Source organism: Rhinoderma darwinii, chromosome 1, assembly GCF_050947455.1.
Source record: "Rhinoderma darwinii isolate aRhiDar2 chromosome 1, aRhiDar2.hap1, whole genome shotgun sequence".
NCBI lineage: Eukaryota > Metazoa > Chordata > Amphibia > Anura > Rhinodermatidae > Rhinoderma > Rhinoderma darwinii.
The window spans coordinates 159,875,624-159,894,421 of record NC_134687.1 but is presented as its reverse complement, the minus strand read 5'-3'; the positions used below and the strand labels follow the sequence as shown (position 1 = coordinate 159,894,421).

The window sequence follows — 18,798 nt, the reverse complement described above, 5'->3', positions numbered from 1 at the left end:
TTAACTGTTTCTTACAATTTTCATGTAACTAAAGTTTAATAGGAGTACACTTGGCGGCCTGGCTGTATTTTTACATTGCACAGGGAACTGATAAATGTTCATTTTCGGGAGTGCAGGGGTTGTGTGGGTAGGGGGGCCCAGTCAAAAGTTTGCTATGGGGCCCAATCTTTCCTAGTTTCGCCCCTGGCCAACCTAAATACCCAATGGTAACACAGGTAGGACAAGTAAAAACAAATGGAGGCTTTACCACTGCTATGGCTCCATTCCATGCTGCCTATTCTGAAATGTGTGGCTGAAAGTATTAGATGTTGCCATGTAGCCCCAGGCTTTATATGCGACTGCCACTAATATAACAAGACCCTGTCCCATCCCCTTTTCTTTCCTGGAACATCAAGCTCGCAGCTAATTAGCGTGAATATACTTCAATCTAGATTATTGGCAGCATGTAACTAACTTGTAAAGTGTTCCACAGACAAACATGCATAGAATATCCATAGACTATGTCATAAATATCTGATCAGTAAAAAAAATAAAAATTAAAAAAATAAAAATATCTGATCGGTGGGGGTCCGATTGTTGTGACCCCCCGAATGGCAGAATGGAGGTCCCATGCCCCTTGCTGCTGCCCTGAACCTGGGCAAAAGTATCATTAGAGCAAAGACATTTCTGCTGCATTTGTGTGTGGCTGTCTCCATAGATGACTTTGAGGAGGGAAAGAAACTCTTGTAAACTTGTAATGCCCCTTCTGCTAAAGTCACCCAGAAAGGCTTTAGGCACCACATACAGCTATTTCAAGGTGGGTTGTGCATTTATTGTAATAATATCCTATATATAAATATCCTTTCTATATTAAATCCTATATATACTAGTATATAAGTAGTCTTAGTGAAAGTATACCAACTAAATGGCTATAGAAAATGTCAGAATATTGCTTGCAATTTATGCACCTTTGTCCTCCCTTCTATGAGCATTCTCAACTATTAAGAAAGTCAAGTGGTAGGGCCAATGTATTAGTGCAGCCCTATTAAACAGGATGCCAGGTCCTGAGGATTAAGGCACATTATGGATCTTGCAGTGAAATTCTTCATGCAATTCTTTTGGTTTACATTGGTTTAGCACTGTCCTGATAGGAGGATCCATGTTACCAGACCTGTCTTTCACATGTATCCTGGCTGATCAAAAACCTGTATCCTGTATGCTACTAAAATGTAAATGTAAATGTCACACTTCCTTGCAGATAAACCCAAATAGTTCTGGTTTTAAGAAGTTGTGGTGGGCCCCACTTCTTCTGACACTGTTTTGTCTTTTTTAGGATCCATTAAGGGGATGCTATTGTGTCCACTAATACCATTTTAATAGGGCTCTGTTCATATATATACTAACCTGATTGGAGTATGTTCTTGTGACCTGTCCCCTTTATTGCTTAAACTGAAGAAAGGGGAGAAATTAAAAAAAGTGACATAACAAAGTAATTTTGCTTCTGTCAAAACGGTATTGCACAGATTAGCCCAGCAGTGGCTGAAGATTTTTTTTATTTTTTTTTTACCACCGTACTCCCCAGATGGGGAAGGGGAATATAATAACTCTAGTAACATCTGATATATCTTGATTTTTATATTGCTTATTGTACATTGTTATCTTGAAGAATTGCTCTTGACTAATGTTTTGAAAGGTAAAAGATTATTACATTTCTTTCTCAATATTTTCACAACAATCTACTGTGTACCAGCTGGAATAGTTATGATATATGTTGCGTCACTAGAAGTGTACATACTGTTTATTGGACTTGCTTAATACTATATATTTTCTGGTATTAAAAATAAAACATATTATATAGTCCCAAATGAATGAATACTTCTGTAAATTGAAGATAATGTAAATATGTCTCATTACTATTAAAGAAGACTTACAGGGGTTGTGTCCTCAAGACAACCCCTTAACACTTGCCCTACTATGGCATATAGACATCAAAGAAGGGGTCCCCTGCTTGGGATCCTCTCTATTAGCCAAATCGGCAAATATTGGCTCTTGTTCTGTCCAACTTACATTTGGCTGTTTGCAGCTTTCCCCAGCAATATCAACTGATCGCTGAAGGGTTCTGGAGTCGAAACCCGGGACGGTCAGGTGAATGCTGGGCTAGCTTTAATCTGAAAAGGGGTTATCTTCATGAAACAACTCCTTTAATAGTCAGAGTAGCTCTATACTAATTCTTCAAAACTAGAAATGAGAGAATGAATGTTGTTCGATTCATGTTAATCTGATTAACATATCCACTTGGGATCTAACAATCCTTATCTGGCTTTGTAAATATAGGAGTGAATAGATACAATGTGTTTCTGGTTCACTTTTTAAAGGTAGTTTTACACAGGCAGATATTCTACCCATTAAACGATCACCAACTATACAGCTTGTCGATCGGCGCTCATTTGATCAATTCAAACAGAGCAATGATTGCAAGTATGGGGACAAATGATTCTCAATTCAATCGCTCGTCCCTATACATTTTTCATTTTGTCAGCAGCGCATCCCCTGTTTTCACAGGGAGATGTGCTACCGACTATGGTTAGTTTTTGTGGCTGCATCGAACAAGCGTTTACATAGGTTACTGATCTGGAATGAGCATTCGTTCGAATGCTCGTTAACCAGATCATTGACCCATATAAAAGGGCCTTAGGGTCCTTTTACACGGCCCAACATAGTCCGTGAAAACAAGTGCCAATCAACAGGACAGCTCATTGATTGGTGCTTTTCACAAGGAGTATGGGGACGATCGATCATTACTGTGATCGTTCTTCCCCATACCTTTCAACCATGTCAGCAGCAGATTTCCGTGTTTACACAGGGTGATGTGCTGCCAACTAGCGACCATGTTATTGGCCACATAAATGACCGATCAGCCAATGAACAAGTGGTTTCCGTGTTGCTCCAAGGGATTTACACCAGTTGTTTTCTGTATGGGGCTTGCTTCATACTTTTCCTATCCTAGGCACATTTACATATGATACACATACACAATACTATATATATCACACCAGTATGTTTTTAAATTGTGGAAGATCATGGCAAACATTTAAGGAACATGGGACAAGTATTGCCTGGGCTAGTTGAATTTGAACCCATAGCACCAAAGATACAAGGCAACAGATATAACTTCAATAGTTTCTTTTGTTTAAAAAAGGGACCTTACTAAACATTCTCAATATTGAGACATATAATAAGTATGATTCTATTTATCCCAGAACAATTGTATGAGCCATCCAAATTGCATAAATGGAAGACTAGACCTGTCATACAGACTTCTATGGCATTTAGATAACTGTGCTGCAAATTCTGCATAATTTCAACAAAAACAAATGACGCTACTGATACATGACATCTAATGTCTTCTTTATGGCTCGTTCACATGTCCGGCCTTGTAGTCTCTTTTGCCTCTGGCGTAGTACAAAAATGAAAGATGACAAAACTGACAATGACAAAACTGATTCCAAAGTTTCCCATGAAGTTAGTTTTGTGTCTGGTGGCATCAGTTTTATCTTCAGATGTCTTCTCAGGCTGGAAAGAGAAACATCGCATTCAACATTAATTGATACCATGTCAACACATTGGAAAAACAAGAAGAAAACAAACAATAAAATATACAAATTAAATAAATTACTTCAGTGTTATCTTAGTAAAAATGGTACTGAAGTCAAAGCATTATTGAAAAATGCCAGTATGAGAAATATCTTCTTATAGTGCAGCCCTTTCTAATCAGGACTATACATAAAACATAAGGGACAGCTTGATGACAGAATTGTTTAACCTGTGTGCTAATGATAACCTATACAATGACGCTAAGGCATCATGTAGTGCTAATGGGGCCGATGGAGAAGTGAAATAAATTCTTTGCATTCTTTTATTGACCTTCAAGGGCAGATGAAACACATTCAGTGTTCACTCTTAGATCAGTACATGCATTTACTAGAAAGCATAGCTTAATAAAAACTCTGCTATTCTGATATACAAAGCACTATTATATGAACAAGATGACAGTGTAATGAGTATGAAACAAAGGCAAGCCACAAGCCATCATGTTCAATAACATGTACTACTGAAAACACAATTATCGCACAAATACAAGGTCATCTGAGCATGACCTTACTTAATGATGGGTAATTAAAGTAATACAATGTTTTTTACTTATCGGTGAAAGTCATTTGCTAAATGTTAGTCATTTTTTTAGCTTAGCATATGATGACCTAAATTGAAGGTTAATAAAATCATTAAGTAGAAACCTCTGTAGAATATATTGTGCTTTTAACATGTCATTATAATATGTCACAATAACTTTGGGTGGAGGATTTAGGTTTTTTAAATAGACTTGCTAGACTTGCTAGCCAGGGCCAAGAAGCAAGTGTTTAAGGTCAAGTTTGGGTAGAGACTAAGGCAACTAAACTGAACAATTTAAGAACAAGTCTTCAAAATGACAAGGGCTTCATAGAATCCTGCAATACTGACACAATGTACTAAAAGAAAAAGTTCAAAACATGACTTGGACAGTCAACTCGTCTCAAATACACTGAATGAATATTATCTGTAACACTTTTAGTCCAAGATATACTTCGAGAAAGAACCCAACCAGATTGCACAATTCATCTATAGGACCAGATCTTGCTGAAACTTCAGTTTGGGACAAAACTATCCTCCAACAAGCGGGGTTGGCAAAAAAAGGGGCAGCACTGTACAGAATTGTAGACATGACCAAGTCAGGTTACCAGGTAGTGGGGGACACAGTAAGGCAAAACACAGAATCAGAAGGTTAGGTTGGAGAATGGTCAGGAACATCTGGGTCAGAAGTTGTAGGTTAAAAGGTGAAACCACAAAACCGGAGCGTCTGGTGTTTACCGATATAACTTGCAACAGACAAGTGCCATAAGCAGATTTAAATAAAGCCTGCTTCGCATCCCCGCACATTAAGCCGGAGAAGTTGAGGGGCCAGACCAATAGATCAGCACAGGAATTTGATCCCATGAAGTTCTTTACAAAGCAAAGGGAGCCCACGCCATTGTGTAATATATAGGTGGTAAGGGTGCAGTATAGAAATGCTGTACTCACATAAGACAAAATGTGATCCGCAGTTGTTGGACCTGGGGTCCTGATGATGTAGGGATCACCTGTGAAACATTTATTTATTGTTTTTTATTTATTGTTTTATTTATTTTACCAGTCTTTTGACTTTCACACAGTTTTTTTGCAGGCGGAATTTCTGCCTCAAAATTCCGTTTGGAAGTTTGATGCAGATTTTCCTCTCCCTGCACGACGATTTTCGTGGCGTTTTTCGCCCGCGGCCATTGAGCGCCACGGGCATAAAACGCAGCGAAATACGCTTTCTCTGCCTCCCATTGAACACGTAAAAAAACCTCTGTGTGAACATAGACTAATACTTTTTATAATGTTTATACTGCTTATTTAAAATAAAAAGTAACATTTTGAACCAATACCATGGCCAGGTCTGTTACATCTTCATGGATATACAGAGCCCTGACTGATCTTGACTGAGCTTTGCCAGCATGACCTGTGATACGACAGGACTACCGGAGGACTATTTATAGACCGCAGGACGGGAAAAAGGACCCCAGGTACAACAACTGATGATCACATTTTACCTTATGTGAGCACAGCATTTCTATACTGCACTTTTACCACCTATATACCACACAATGGCACGGGATCTCTTTGGTTAATACTTTTTAGATATACTGTGGAAATACCAAATTTACCTTGCACCGCCAGCCTGTGATATAGGGACAGCCCGTCTACGAAAAAGAATCACACTACCCCACCCAGTGAGAAAGCATGGAAATACGTTGGCACACCAGAACCAAACTATGAAGTTCTTTACAAAGACCAATGAGAAATAAGTGGCACACTCTGTCTGGAATGTTGCTTTAATAGAGAGGGAACTGTGGGAACATGGATAGCTAGTACTTAGATATGGTGAGACCAGGAAACATATGGGTTCAGCTAAAAAAAAAGTATAAGAATATTGATGTTGCTAATATCACCTCCATTTTGTAAGGATATGCTAGAAGGTATCTAAGTGGTTGCAGTAAGTTTCCCCACTGTCTTCTTGTGCTGTTTTTTTTATACATGACCCCAATAGTTTCCAAAAACGCAAATTCACCAAGAAAGCTTTTGGATTTGTTTATGTAAGGGCCTGCTTACATCTGCGTCAGTGTTTCCATTTCTCTGCTCCATCAGAGGAGCAGAACAACAAATATACCAGAAGTGCTGGTTCCGATGCATGATGGACACCATCGGCGTTCAATGGAACCCATTGACTTTAATGGGTTCTGTCGGTTTTTCAGCACGGTGTCCATAATTTTACCGGAAGCAATAGCGCAGACTCCAATGCAGATGAGAACTGGCCCTTATATGCATGCATGCAAATAATACATAACAAAACCACAAGAACTCGAAAGGAACTATGAAAAATTAGCTTCTGGTGTCTTTTAAGGGGAGGATTTTTATTAAAAAGATGTAAAAAGTTGAAGATTTAATAAAACAAGGTAAACTTGATTCACGTAAAAAATGGCCCCATCACAGGTTTTTACTAAATGGAAATGAAAAACATTCTAAGAACAGACTTTGATGCTGTAAGGATTCCTGTTGCTGATATTGGCCTTACTGCGTGCTTAGAGTATTTTTTTGCATCAAACGTAAATACATTTCAACAATGCCTTTGTCACTGATTTGCTTAGCTCTACCAACTGTAATAGTTCCACCACAATACAAAATTGTAGCATATAGTTCTGCACTTATGTACACAGTACAGTTCTTTAATAAAAGCCACTTGTCTAATTTATGTAGTAATTTCAGGAAACAATAATTTTGAAGATTTGGAATTTCTAGTCTTAGAGAGATCATTTATCAAAATGTAAAAAAAAAATACTTTTTGTTATATTATATTTTCTTTCTTTTTACATTTGTGACTGACAGACATGAAGATCGCTTTATATAAAATATGTATCAGATCACAGAAAATACATGATTCAATAAGCCCTTTCATGACATGGCAAATAATTAGCTTAATACTTCTTAAATGATAATGTAACATTAATTTATAATGAAATTCAAATGTTACTCTGGTTTATTTGCAATCTTAGATTATTCCCCAAAGCTTAAGAGGTTTATTTTAAATGTGTCAGCGGTATACGGCTTACAAGTGACTGATTTATGTATAAGGTTCTGCCGAGGAATACATAATGATAAAATGTCAACAATTAAAGTGCACGAGTAAGCTTTCTCTCCGATTAACTCTGCCAGCCTAAGATGGTATAATGCTGTTCTCTGTTAAGTAGGGTTTAAAGGAGTTTTCCAATTTTAAAAATGTTTTAGACAGAAAGATGACAATGGTTGTGCTCTGTGAGCTAGAAACTCCATCAATGCTCAGAATAAAGAGACTGTGATAGTATCATTAAGCCCAGGGCTGGCCTTAGGATACATGGCGTCCCATGCAAAATGATCTTTCGGCACCCCGCCCCCATCATTAAAAAAAAATGCCCCATAAAAAAATTATAATGCCCCTTTAGTGCCCCCATACAGTATAATAATAATATTCAATAATATAATATATTACAACCCCTTCAAGGACACAGTATTTTGTCCTCTAACTGTGCCCACAGTATTATGCCCCCTGTAGTACCCCTACACAGTATAATGTCCGCTTAGTGGCCCCACACAGTATAGTGCCCCCTTGTAGATTTTGCCATACAGCCTCCCTGTAGACAGTGCCATAATCCCCCACCTCCTCCTTGTAGATTGTGCCATACAGCCCCCCCACGTCCCACTTATAGACAGTGCCATACAGTCCCCCACCTCCCCCTTGTAGACAGGGCCCCCAAACAAGAACAAAAATTTTACTCGTCTATGCCCCATTCCCACGACGAACTGAGCTGCTCCACGACGGGATCCTTGCGTAGGCCGGCGTGATCCTGTAGCCTAGTACAGAGTTTCCCAACCTTGACTCGAGGCACCACTGGAAAAATATAATTTCCTCAGGGCACCCCTACCAAGAATTGTTTCAAGAAAAAAAGAAAACAGCTAAAAACAAGCACTACACTCTTAGGATATGTTCACACATGTTTTTTATAAGGCAAAAACAATCTGCCTCAAAATTCCTTCAGGAAGTGACAGCGTTGTTTGACCTTTTTTTTTTGCGTTTTTTCTTAAGCCATTGAAGCTAATGCAGAAGATGCAGGCATTAAAGCTCCAAGTGAGCGCAGCGGCTGCTAGCGGTGCCAGCGCCCCCATGCTCGGTGTCGCAGCTAGCAGCCACTATGGCTACTTCAGCGGTAGCGACAACACTGAGTGAAGAAGCACACAGGTGGAAAGGCGACTGCTGGGTCGCCGGGCCTGTGCGCTTCTTAAACAGGCAGGGGAAGGGAGCCAGTGCCCCCTTCCACCTGCTGGTGAGATGCGCCCTGTTCAAAGGCACAGGTCGCACACCCCTAAGGCCGGCGCTGACTAAGCCCCTTTAGCTATATTTAGCGATGTTCAGAGATTTTGGGCACTGGAGAGCATAAAGTTGAGGGTTCCCAATAGCAAAGTTTAAATCTAGGCCTTCCTGTGCTGGTTAACACCACCACAACACTATAATTTCCTGGAACAGGTGGACTTGGTGTTTTCCCATTTCTCCTTTCCATGATCCTTAGGTGAACTCTCCACACAGGGTCGGCGTCAGCACCCGGCAAACCCGGGCAAGTGCCGGGGCCCACTCCACTTGGGGGGGCCCACTTGGCCGCCGGGTGCTGACGCTGCCGTCGTTAAGGCATCACTATCCATATATGGACAGCGATGTAAGAAGGAGAGGAGTCCCGGAGCAGAGCGCTAGCGGCTCTGCTCCGGGACTCCGTCTCTGGGAAAGCCCCTAACATCACTGTCAGGACCAGAGCAGTGTCCCAGTCCGATCGCGCTGGTCCCGCCTCCAACTGAGCCTGCGTCCACAGCCTCGCTCCAGCATTCTCTGTGCCGTGAGCAGCTCGGCACAGGCAGGCGCGATGCAGTGACATCACTACATCGCGCTTGTCTGCGACGAGCCACTCACAGCACAGTGCAGAGGAGGAGAAGCACGTCGTGGGAACGGGAGGTAGGTAAGTAATTATGTTATTATTTTTCTATTAGGTACATATGGGGGCATTATACTAGTTATGGGAGGGGGGTCCTATTGCATCTGCTCAGGGGGCATTATACTGTATGGGACAGCTGTGGGGGGCATTATACTGTATGGGACAGCTATGGGGGCATTGTACTGTATGGGGCAGCTATGGGGGGCATTCTACTGTGTGTGGTGCAGGTACGGAGAGCAGTATACTGTGGGGTCAGTTATGGGGGCATTATACTGTGTGGGGGCAGCTATAGGGGCATTATACTGTGTGGGGGCAGTTATGGGGGGCATTATACTGTGTGGTGAATTTATACTGTGGGAGCAGCTATGGGGGTATTATACTGTGGTAGTCAGCTATGGGGAGCATTATACTGTGTGGGGGCAGCTATGGTGAACATTATACTGTGGTGGTCAGCTATGGGGGCATTATACTGTTTTGGGGTCAGCCATGGGCGGCATTATACTGTGTGGGGGCTGCTATGGGGGCATTATACTGTGTGGGAGCAGCTATGGGGAGCATTATACTGTGTGGTGGATTTATACTGTGGGAGCAGCAATGGAGGGCATTATACTGTGTGGGGGCAGCTATGGGGGCATTATGCTGTGTGGGAGCAGCTATGGGGAGCATTATACTGTGTGGGGGCAGCTATGGGGAGTATTGTATTGTGGTGGTCAGCTATGGGGGCATTATACTGTGTGGGGGGCAGCAATGGGGGCATTATACTGTGTGGGGGCAGCTATGGGGGGTTATTATACTGTGGGGGCAGCTATGGGGGCATTATACTGTTGGGGCATTCATGGGGTCTGTTGGGTATGGCAGCTGGGCATAGGCGTGCACAAGGGTCTGGTGGTGTTGAGTAGGGGGGCCTAAGCTGAATTCTTGCACCAGGGCCCATGAGCCATTAGCTAGGCCACTCCCAGGCAGAGTGTAGTAGTGCTGTGCCCGGGACTATGGATCTGGGGTTGCTCCTGACAACACTGTCCATATATACCTGGGAGAAGGGGCTGTGTGGCACTATCTACAGAGAGCACTAAATTTATGGGGGTACAAACTGGGGGCCTAACTTCTATATGAGGGCATAAACAGGGCCTAATGTGTATATGGGGGCACAAAGTGAAGATTTTTGGCATTTTACTGCCGCCGTGAGTTGCCTCGCTAAGGGGCCCACTAAGTCTGTGTCACCCAAGGGCCCACATAAACCTGGAGCTGATCTTGTTTCCACACCTTTCTTTCTAGAACCTTTTGAGATGCCCAGGTTCTCACCACCATTAAAATAAGAGATGCAGCAAACCTGGGCTGGGTTCTCTCGTTCCAGCGCCACATAGCAGGCACATGGTAAGCCTATATGTTACGTAAGTCTTTGAGCTTGGAACCTTCAACCAATGCTACTTTAAAACTAACATTCAATAGATGGGGTCATGGATGTGTAATAAGGTCTCAGCTCAGGGTCCTCACTGATATTATCTTCAGATATATCTTAAAAACCTCTTTTAAAGGGAATCTGTCAGTACAGAGATGGTTCTTTTCCTAGGAAACCATTTAATAGTTATAGGGATGCTGAATACAAGTGAAGTATTGGCTGTATTAGCAAAATGCTGAAGTGAAACCCTTGGAAAATGCACAATTCTCTGTACTGACACCACATTTAGAAGTCCAAGATGTTCATGAGATCCATCATTACTTTTTCCAGTCTATAGAGTATCTATGTGCTGATAATAATGCTAGTTGACATACCTAGAGGCCCGGATTGAAGAATTTTGGGGGAAATTTCATGCTGACAATGGAGGACCAATACCAGGGACTCAACTTTAGAAAGTGCAGAGGTAGCAGTCTCACCTAGGTCATGGGGCCTGTATTATAAATGGCACATGGCAGGTGGGGTCCTGTTACAATTTTTGTATTAGGGCCGGTGAGCTTCAAATTTTACCTTCTACCTAGACGCTCAAGCAAGTATATCTACTGTATAGTTAATACATAATTTCACATTGAAGAGCTATATAATATATCTCCATATATCTCCACTGTGTGACTGTTGTTATTTGCCAATGGCGGTTCAAGATACTTTTTGCAGGCTGTTTTATGCTGCAGCTGCACACGTATATATAACTCAGTAAACTGCTAATCCATGCAGGATATATGTAAATTACTCCAGGGGGAAAACCGAGGTGCTGTTTTAGAATATTGAGTTAAATCTGAAACAAAGTAATGTAGTTGTATTACACTGAATTATTACATATGTAGCGGTTCCAAAGCTAGAAAAATTGTCAAGGAAATTGTTTTAGTTTGAGATGTTTCACATATCAGTGTTCCCAGATATATTGAATTTGTGGCTGCAACATAACAAATCATGCCCTCAACATATGTTGGGTATTATATTTGTGGTTGCAGAGCAAGAGGAAAAGCCTATCAGATTTCGCTTTTGTGTTTGAATTTTTACATATGATTTCTTAAGGAATTGATCCTTATCTTTTTGTTTCTTTACAGAAAATGGAAGACAGGTAGAACATATAAATAACAAGCAGCTGCAACAATTGACCAAGGCTGATTTAAAAACACCATAGAAACCAGAGCCAGTATTAATTTAGTAGATTTCCTACGTGGAAGTCCCATACCCACTGCTACTTTTATTTTAGAAGAAAGAACTTTGATTCCTTTGTTCTCTGGATCGGCTCCAAGGGATCAGAGCCCAACTGATCACAATATTATACCCGAGCAATATGCTTTAACACTCTAAGGTGGGAATACCTCATTAAGTAGAAGTGCTGGCAGAATATACTCATACACGGCTCCATTACTTGTGGTTGCAGCTGCCAAGGAAAGGAAAATGGTAATTGGGAACCAGTGCTGGATTAAAGCTTTCAGGTTGAGTACGTAGTTTACATTGTTTTTTAAAAATTTTGTATCTAAGGTGGCAGGGAGGACTAGCAAGGGACATCGGGTTCTTTTAGTGTTTGCCTTTAACTTTGCTCTGAGATCCATCTGTTTAGCAACAACTTATATTATCTACAACAATAGCGATTGTCCTGCTCGATTGCAAAGCGTTAACACAATAGTAATGGTTGTTTTAGATGTATTTGTGTCTCCACATTTAATAATAAAGAAAATTTTAAAAAAATAAAGAAAAATCCTTTGCTAAAAATAAAGCAAGCATTAATCCATCCGTAAAAGGAAATCCCAAGTAATCAATTTTTTTCATTCCTGCTGCCTAGTCGAAACAATCAGCCGTCAGCAGCTCCCTAATGGTCTTTATGATAATTATAGCTTAATTAGAGCTGCTGCCCTCTGCAAATACATTGTTCAGTTGTTAGAAATAGATAACATCTCACAGTAATCTGTACAGTAATGTAGTAAATGTAGCTGTAAATAGAACTTTGAAGCTTTTCTCATAATTTGGCTGAATATTAGGGTCCAAACTGCTGTAACACCCAGACTCTAATAAACCAAACTTAAGCTGACCATACATATTAGAAGTATATAGTCAAACCTTTGCAGCAGTGGGGTCCTGGGTTCAAATCCAACCAAGGATAACATCTGCATGAAGTTTGTGAGTTTCCTCCGGGTACTCCGGTTTCCCCCCATACCCTAAAAACATACCAATAGGAAATTTAGATTGTGAGCCCCAATGGGGACAGTAAGTGAGGACCTCTGTACAGCGCTGCGTAATATGTTGGTTCTAGGTAAGTAACAGAAATAAAACCTTCTGAGACGACCAGTCTTTTGAGACAGCCCACCCTGATCTAATTTTTCTGTGATGATTTTCTCCTCAATTATACTCTATAGAAGATGCCCCTCTAAAAGCTGAACAACCCCCTATTCCGACCAACAACGACTTTAAAAAAAAAAAAAAAAAAAATCAGTGGGAAACTCTTTAAAATTACCACACATTGAACCTTTGAATTATCTAGAAGTGTTTCTGCTCTGCACCACATCACTGGACCAGAGTGAGCAGGAAACTTGTGTAGCACATCAGGGTAGAGAAGCTACCAGCATCGCCCCACATCATTAAAGCTGTAATAGCATATGGAGGAGTGTTTTCTGCACCACGGAGCGTATTGGAGAGGAGGCGGAGGGAGACTGTCAGAGCATGGGAGGGGGCAGCCCACGTCATGCTGCACTGAACAGCCTGCGAGATTGCTGAGCAAGGGAACCTGCATACTGCCACTGAGGTGTCAATGTTAGCAATATAGGGGAAGATATAGAGGCAGGGGTCTAGGAATAAGTGGTGCCATGGGGAGATGAGGGGGGGGGGCCATGCTGGTATACTGTGCGGTAGAAGAATGACAGGGGAGCCTAGGAATGAGAGGGTAGCGATGCTGGGGACCAAAAGGAATACCAAACTGGGGACTAAGAAAAAGAGAAGTGCCATGCTGGGGAACAAGAATTAAAGGGGTGCCATGTTGTTGACTAGGAATCAGGGGGGAGGCCATGCTGGGGACCAGGAATAAGAGGGGATCTGTGAAAACACGATTTTGGATTCTTTTATCATTATTAGTATATATTTGTTTTGTACACCTCTCCTGGCTGAATTAGACATTTTAACCTACATTCTGTGTATTTTTTTTCTTTGAAAGGATCATACACATAAAAGACAATTTTTCTGTGTACTTTTGGCTGGTCAGCTCAAAGTGTGTGTGTATATATATATATCTATATATATATATATATATATATATATATATATATATATATATATATATATATATATATATATAGATATATATATATATATAAGTAGCAATAGAAAGCAGCAGCACTCACTAGAGACAAGTGTGTAGGTGCCAAGCAAGTCGTCCAGATCCAAGGACAAAGCAGTATACAAAAGTAGAAATCTTGCAGCACTCCAAAATGTGAAAAATAAGTGGTTTATTCAGCCAATAAACAGCAACGTTTCTGTCCTACAATAGGACCTTTATCAAGCATGCTTGATAAAGGTCCTATTGTAGGACAGAAACGTCACTGTTTATTGGCTGAATAAACCACTTATTTTTCACATTTTGGAGTGCTGCAAGATTTCTACTTTTATATACCGTATATATCGGCGTACAAGACGACTTTTTACACCCTTAAAAAAATGTCAAAAGTGTGGGGTCGTCTTATATGCCGGATATTGTCTACATTAGGGATGCACGTTGTGTAATTCAGCCACAGCCCCGCTCCTGAGTCATGATAAGTTCGCGGGGTCAGGATGATGCAATGCGGCCAGCGCTGCACTAATGAGCGGCGGCACTGGAGACAGAACATGGCGGGCGCGCTACAAAACACCCCCATGTTCTGTCTTCAGTGCCTGAACTGCCGCTCATTAGTGCAGCGCCGGCCGCATCACCTCATGCTGACCGCGCGCGCACTTCCTGTCAGGAGCGGGGCAATGGCTGTATTACACAGCCGCAGCCCCGCGCTATAATGGCGGAGATCAGAGAAACCTCTCATCTCCGCCGTTATTCCCCTGAATGCTGCGATCACAGCTGACTGCAGCATTCAGGGGAAAGTGAGAAGGGCGGATGCCCCTGGATCGCGTCACAGGGAATTCCTGTGACGCGATCGAGGGCCATACCATATATGGGCAGACAGCCCAGGGTCTATTGACGGACCCCAGGGCTGTCTTACCATATTTCATGTTGTTAGGACATACCCAAGTATGTCCTAACAACTGCCTGTGTATTATCCGTCCACAGGTTAATGTACTGGCACATATCTGATATATGTCAGTACATTAAAGTTTAAAAATAAAGTAAAAACAAAGTATTGTTAAATTTTAAAAAAAATACACCTTCACCTTTTTTACAATAAACATTAAAATAAAAAAATGAAATAAACACGGCTTTCATTCACTTATTAATGTGAGGCATGAGGTGCGATGAATTTACCCTCCATGTTCCTCACATTAATAGTAATTAACCCCATCATGTACCTCGCACATTAACCCAATATGACTGAGAAACATGATGGGATTAATTACTATTAATGTGAGGCGCGTTCAAAATTCATCACACGTCGCGCCTCACATCAGAAAACGGAAGAATTTTTTTTTTATTACTGTTGGCAAAAGTATCGAAATTGGTATTGAAATCGCAATACTAAACGAAGTATCGGTATCGAAGTCCAAATTCTGGTATCGTGACATCCCTAGTCTACATATTGTCTACACACAGGTTGTGTGTTACCTTGTGAGCCTGCAGTCCGGTACACAGGCTCCCGGGATGCACGGAATCCGCCACGGATCTGAGGGAAGCCGGTATTAGCCACCAGGGAACATCTCTGTAAGATGCTCTGGCCCGCCCTTTCCTCTCATTCCCTGCCTCTCAGATCTCGCGCGATGAAGCAGCCTATCTGCGCATGCGCGAGTTCAAAGAGACAGAGAGTCCTGGGTCCTGCCGCCGATGGCCATAGTGAAGCGCTCCTGCACGAAATGGTGAGTATATCTTAAATTCTATATTTTAAGGGTAAAAGTTGGGGGTCGTCTTATACGCCCAGTCGTCTTATACGCCGACATATACGGTATATATCTATATATATCTATGTAAAAACTGCAAAAAACAGGCAGCACTCCGTAGTTTAGGTGAAAAAAAGTGGTACTTTATTGCCCCATGTGCAATGTTTCAGCTCTTTCCTCTAGAGCCTTTCTCAAGCAACTCACATGTGATTATTACAACGTATATAACATGGTGTCAATCAACAATCTAATATCAATCCAATAAGGGAAAATAGATCAAAACTTAGACAGATACGTAGGAGCGATCTTTTTGTTTCTAGGGATACTAAATCCAACATTGATCGTATTCCCTTTGTCTCTACGTACACAGATCAAAGTAATGCCATATCTGTAGTCATCAGGCGACATTGGCCTATGTTAGGAAATTGCCTGACACAGATCCCAGAATTTACTAACTTTCCTCTGTTTTCCTATCACAGATCTAAAAGCCTTAGAGATAAATTGGTGAAGGCCAATCTTGGTCCTCAGAAAGTGGACAGACAGACATACTTGACAAAGCCGAGGTTAGGTTGCTTTCCATGTTTGAGCTGCATTAACTGTAGCCTTATGCTGAAAGGCTCCACTCTTACGCATCCTAGCACTAAAAAATCGCCATTATCTCACGTGTAACACTGATTTTGTTGTGTATGTTTTACAGTGCCCATGTCATCTCCTATATGTGGGTGAAACCACACTTGACCTAAAAACTCGGTTAAACCAACATAGATACACTATCAGAAAAAAACACCAGTACTTACCTGTATCTAACCATTTTTTAGATATGGGTCATAATGAACATCAAACTGAGATTTTGGATCACATTCCTCCCCTTAGACGTGGTGGTAACAGGACCAGGTTGCTTAAAATAAGAGAACTACAATGGATAGAAAGGCTGAACACCCTCAAGCCTAATGGCCTTAATGTAGATTTCTAACTCAGTGGATTGGTGTAGAGAAAACCTTCCTCTTTCCCCCTTTTTTTCCCTTCCCCCTCCCCTCCCCCCTCCCCCTCCTACCCCTTTTCTCCCCTGCATTCCGCTGAGTTCCATTCATGTTGACATTTGACATCATCATTGCTATAAATACATGTTTTATTACCTGAAATATTAATAGACATTTTGCTTTCTTTCAGATTATTCTCAAACTATGCTGAAGATCACCTCTGGACATACAAGTTATCACGGATCTACATATATTTAATAAAAAAAATTTAAACTGGAAAATTTGTTGTACTCAGTCTCTGGGCATCATGTGATTCCGTTTAAAGCAGCTTTATGTTAATTATTTTGTAGTACCCAAATTTGGTGTTTTGAGTTCGATATACAATGGTGACCTTATTACCAATCTGAAGTCATGACACATATTTATGGTTGCAGTCCTCGATTCAAGTTAATTACTGTACTAAACAAGGAGTTTGAGGTGGCATTTAGGCACATTGGTATGATATATATCTCTGGTGCCAACGTCCCCTCTCTTGGTCGGTGGTAGTGGATATTTATATAATATTTATTGACCACTTTTTCCACTCCGTTTTTCTTTTTTCTTTTATTAATTTAAGAGGACAATGCTGTTCTTCTCCCTTAGTCTATGGGACGTCACATGCGTGTAGACACACAGACGGTAAAAATGAGGTATACCATGGCTCTCTTTCACCACTTCCAGGTACTACAGAAATATTCTCTTCCCCTTCACTCACTATGAGGGACTATTTTATATACTCAACTAATTAAATTACAGACTCTTACTAATATAACTCACGTTACTTACTTGTTCCCATATTAAAGATGGCTGCATCCGCGTCTTCGCTATAGAGCGCACGTGCGGCTGCTAACCAGATATCCCTGATGCCTGTGACGAGTCGTAACTTAACACGCATGCGCAGTAGCGCTTTATGTTCACCTCTATGGCGGCGCCGTGACAGAGGGACTCCATGAGGTGATTTTCTTTTTAATCATTTTTAATACGGACACATGCACTACACAGATGTTTGCACTTTAATACATTGGATACTTTAGATTAAATGTTACCTAGGTGTTACATACTCTGGATTATCCATTTTATTTATGCACAGTGTGTTTGTATTTTACTTATCTTTATGCTATGTTTTGTACATTGTTTTTATGAATGCATTTTTGCACAATTTTTCCCTTATTGGATTGATATTAGATTGTTGATTGACACCATGTTATATGCGTTGTAATAATCACATGTGAGTTGCTTGAGAAAGGCTCTAGAGGAAAGTGCTGAAACATTGCACATGGGGCAATAAAGTACCCACTTTTTTTCACCTAAACTACGGATTGCTGCCTGTTTTTTGCATTTTATAGAATTGGGATATTGGTCTGCTCCCTGGGGCTTGCACCCACATTATACCGGTGCTGCTGGATCCGTATGTTTGTCTATGTATCTATGTATATATATATATATATACATATATATATATACATATTGAATAAAACATTGATATTTATATAAGAATAAAAAAACTTGACTAATATTGAGTTGGCCCACCTCGTGCTGACAAAACAGCTCTAAGGGTATGTGCACACGTAAACTGCATTTACGTCTGAAATTACGGAGCTGTTTTCAGGAGAAAACAGCTCCGAAATTTCAGACGTAATTGCTTGTCCTCGCATTTTGCGAGGCGTCATTGACGGCCGTAATTTAGAGCTGTTCTTCATTGAAATCAATGAAAAACGGCTCAAATTACGTCCAAAGAAGTGTCCTGCACTTCTTTGACGAGGCAGTCATTTTACGCGTCGTCGTTTGACAGCTGTCAAACGACGACGCGTAAATGACAGGTCGTCGGCACAGTACGTCGGCAAACCCATTCAAATGAATGGGCAGATGTTTGCCGACGTATTGGAGCCGTATTTTCAGGCGTAAATCGAGGCATTATACGCCTCGTTTACGCCTGAAAATAGGTTGTGTGAACCCAGCATAACCTGTCGAAGCATGGAAGCAAGACCTCCGAAGTTGTCCTGTGATATCTGGCACCAAAACGTTAGCAACAGATCCTTTAAATCCTGTAATGATCTGACTTATTTTCCCTTCACATTCCACAGATACACGATCAGATTGAGATCTGGTCAAATTGGAGGCTAAGTCAATATCTTGAACTTTTTGTCATGTTCCTTAAACCATTTCTGATTATTATTTTTCGTTGTGACTACTGTCATTGAGG

The 18,798-nt window shown here is 41.1% G+C and overlaps 1 long non-coding RNA gene across 2 annotated transcripts in view; it reads left to right on the top strand.

Annotated features, from left to right (window-relative positions):
• The window catches only part of LOC142737845 (uncharacterized), a 97,147-nt gene extending 79,282 nt beyond the window's left edge, over nucleotides 1-17,865 (top strand). Inside the window, exons 2-4 of one of the 2 annotated variants that reach the window (XR_012880584.1) lie at nucleotides 10,383-10,481; nucleotides 11,631-12,013; nucleotides 16,747-17,865. This is a non-coding gene — a long non-coding RNA (uncharacterized LOC142737845). The remainder of the gene's footprint in view (nucleotides 1-10,382; nucleotides 10,482-11,630; nucleotides 12,014-16,746) is intronic. The other variant, XR_012880585.1, reaches the window with a different exon arrangement.
• The last annotated feature ends 933 nt before the right edge of the window (nucleotides 17,866-18,798 follow it).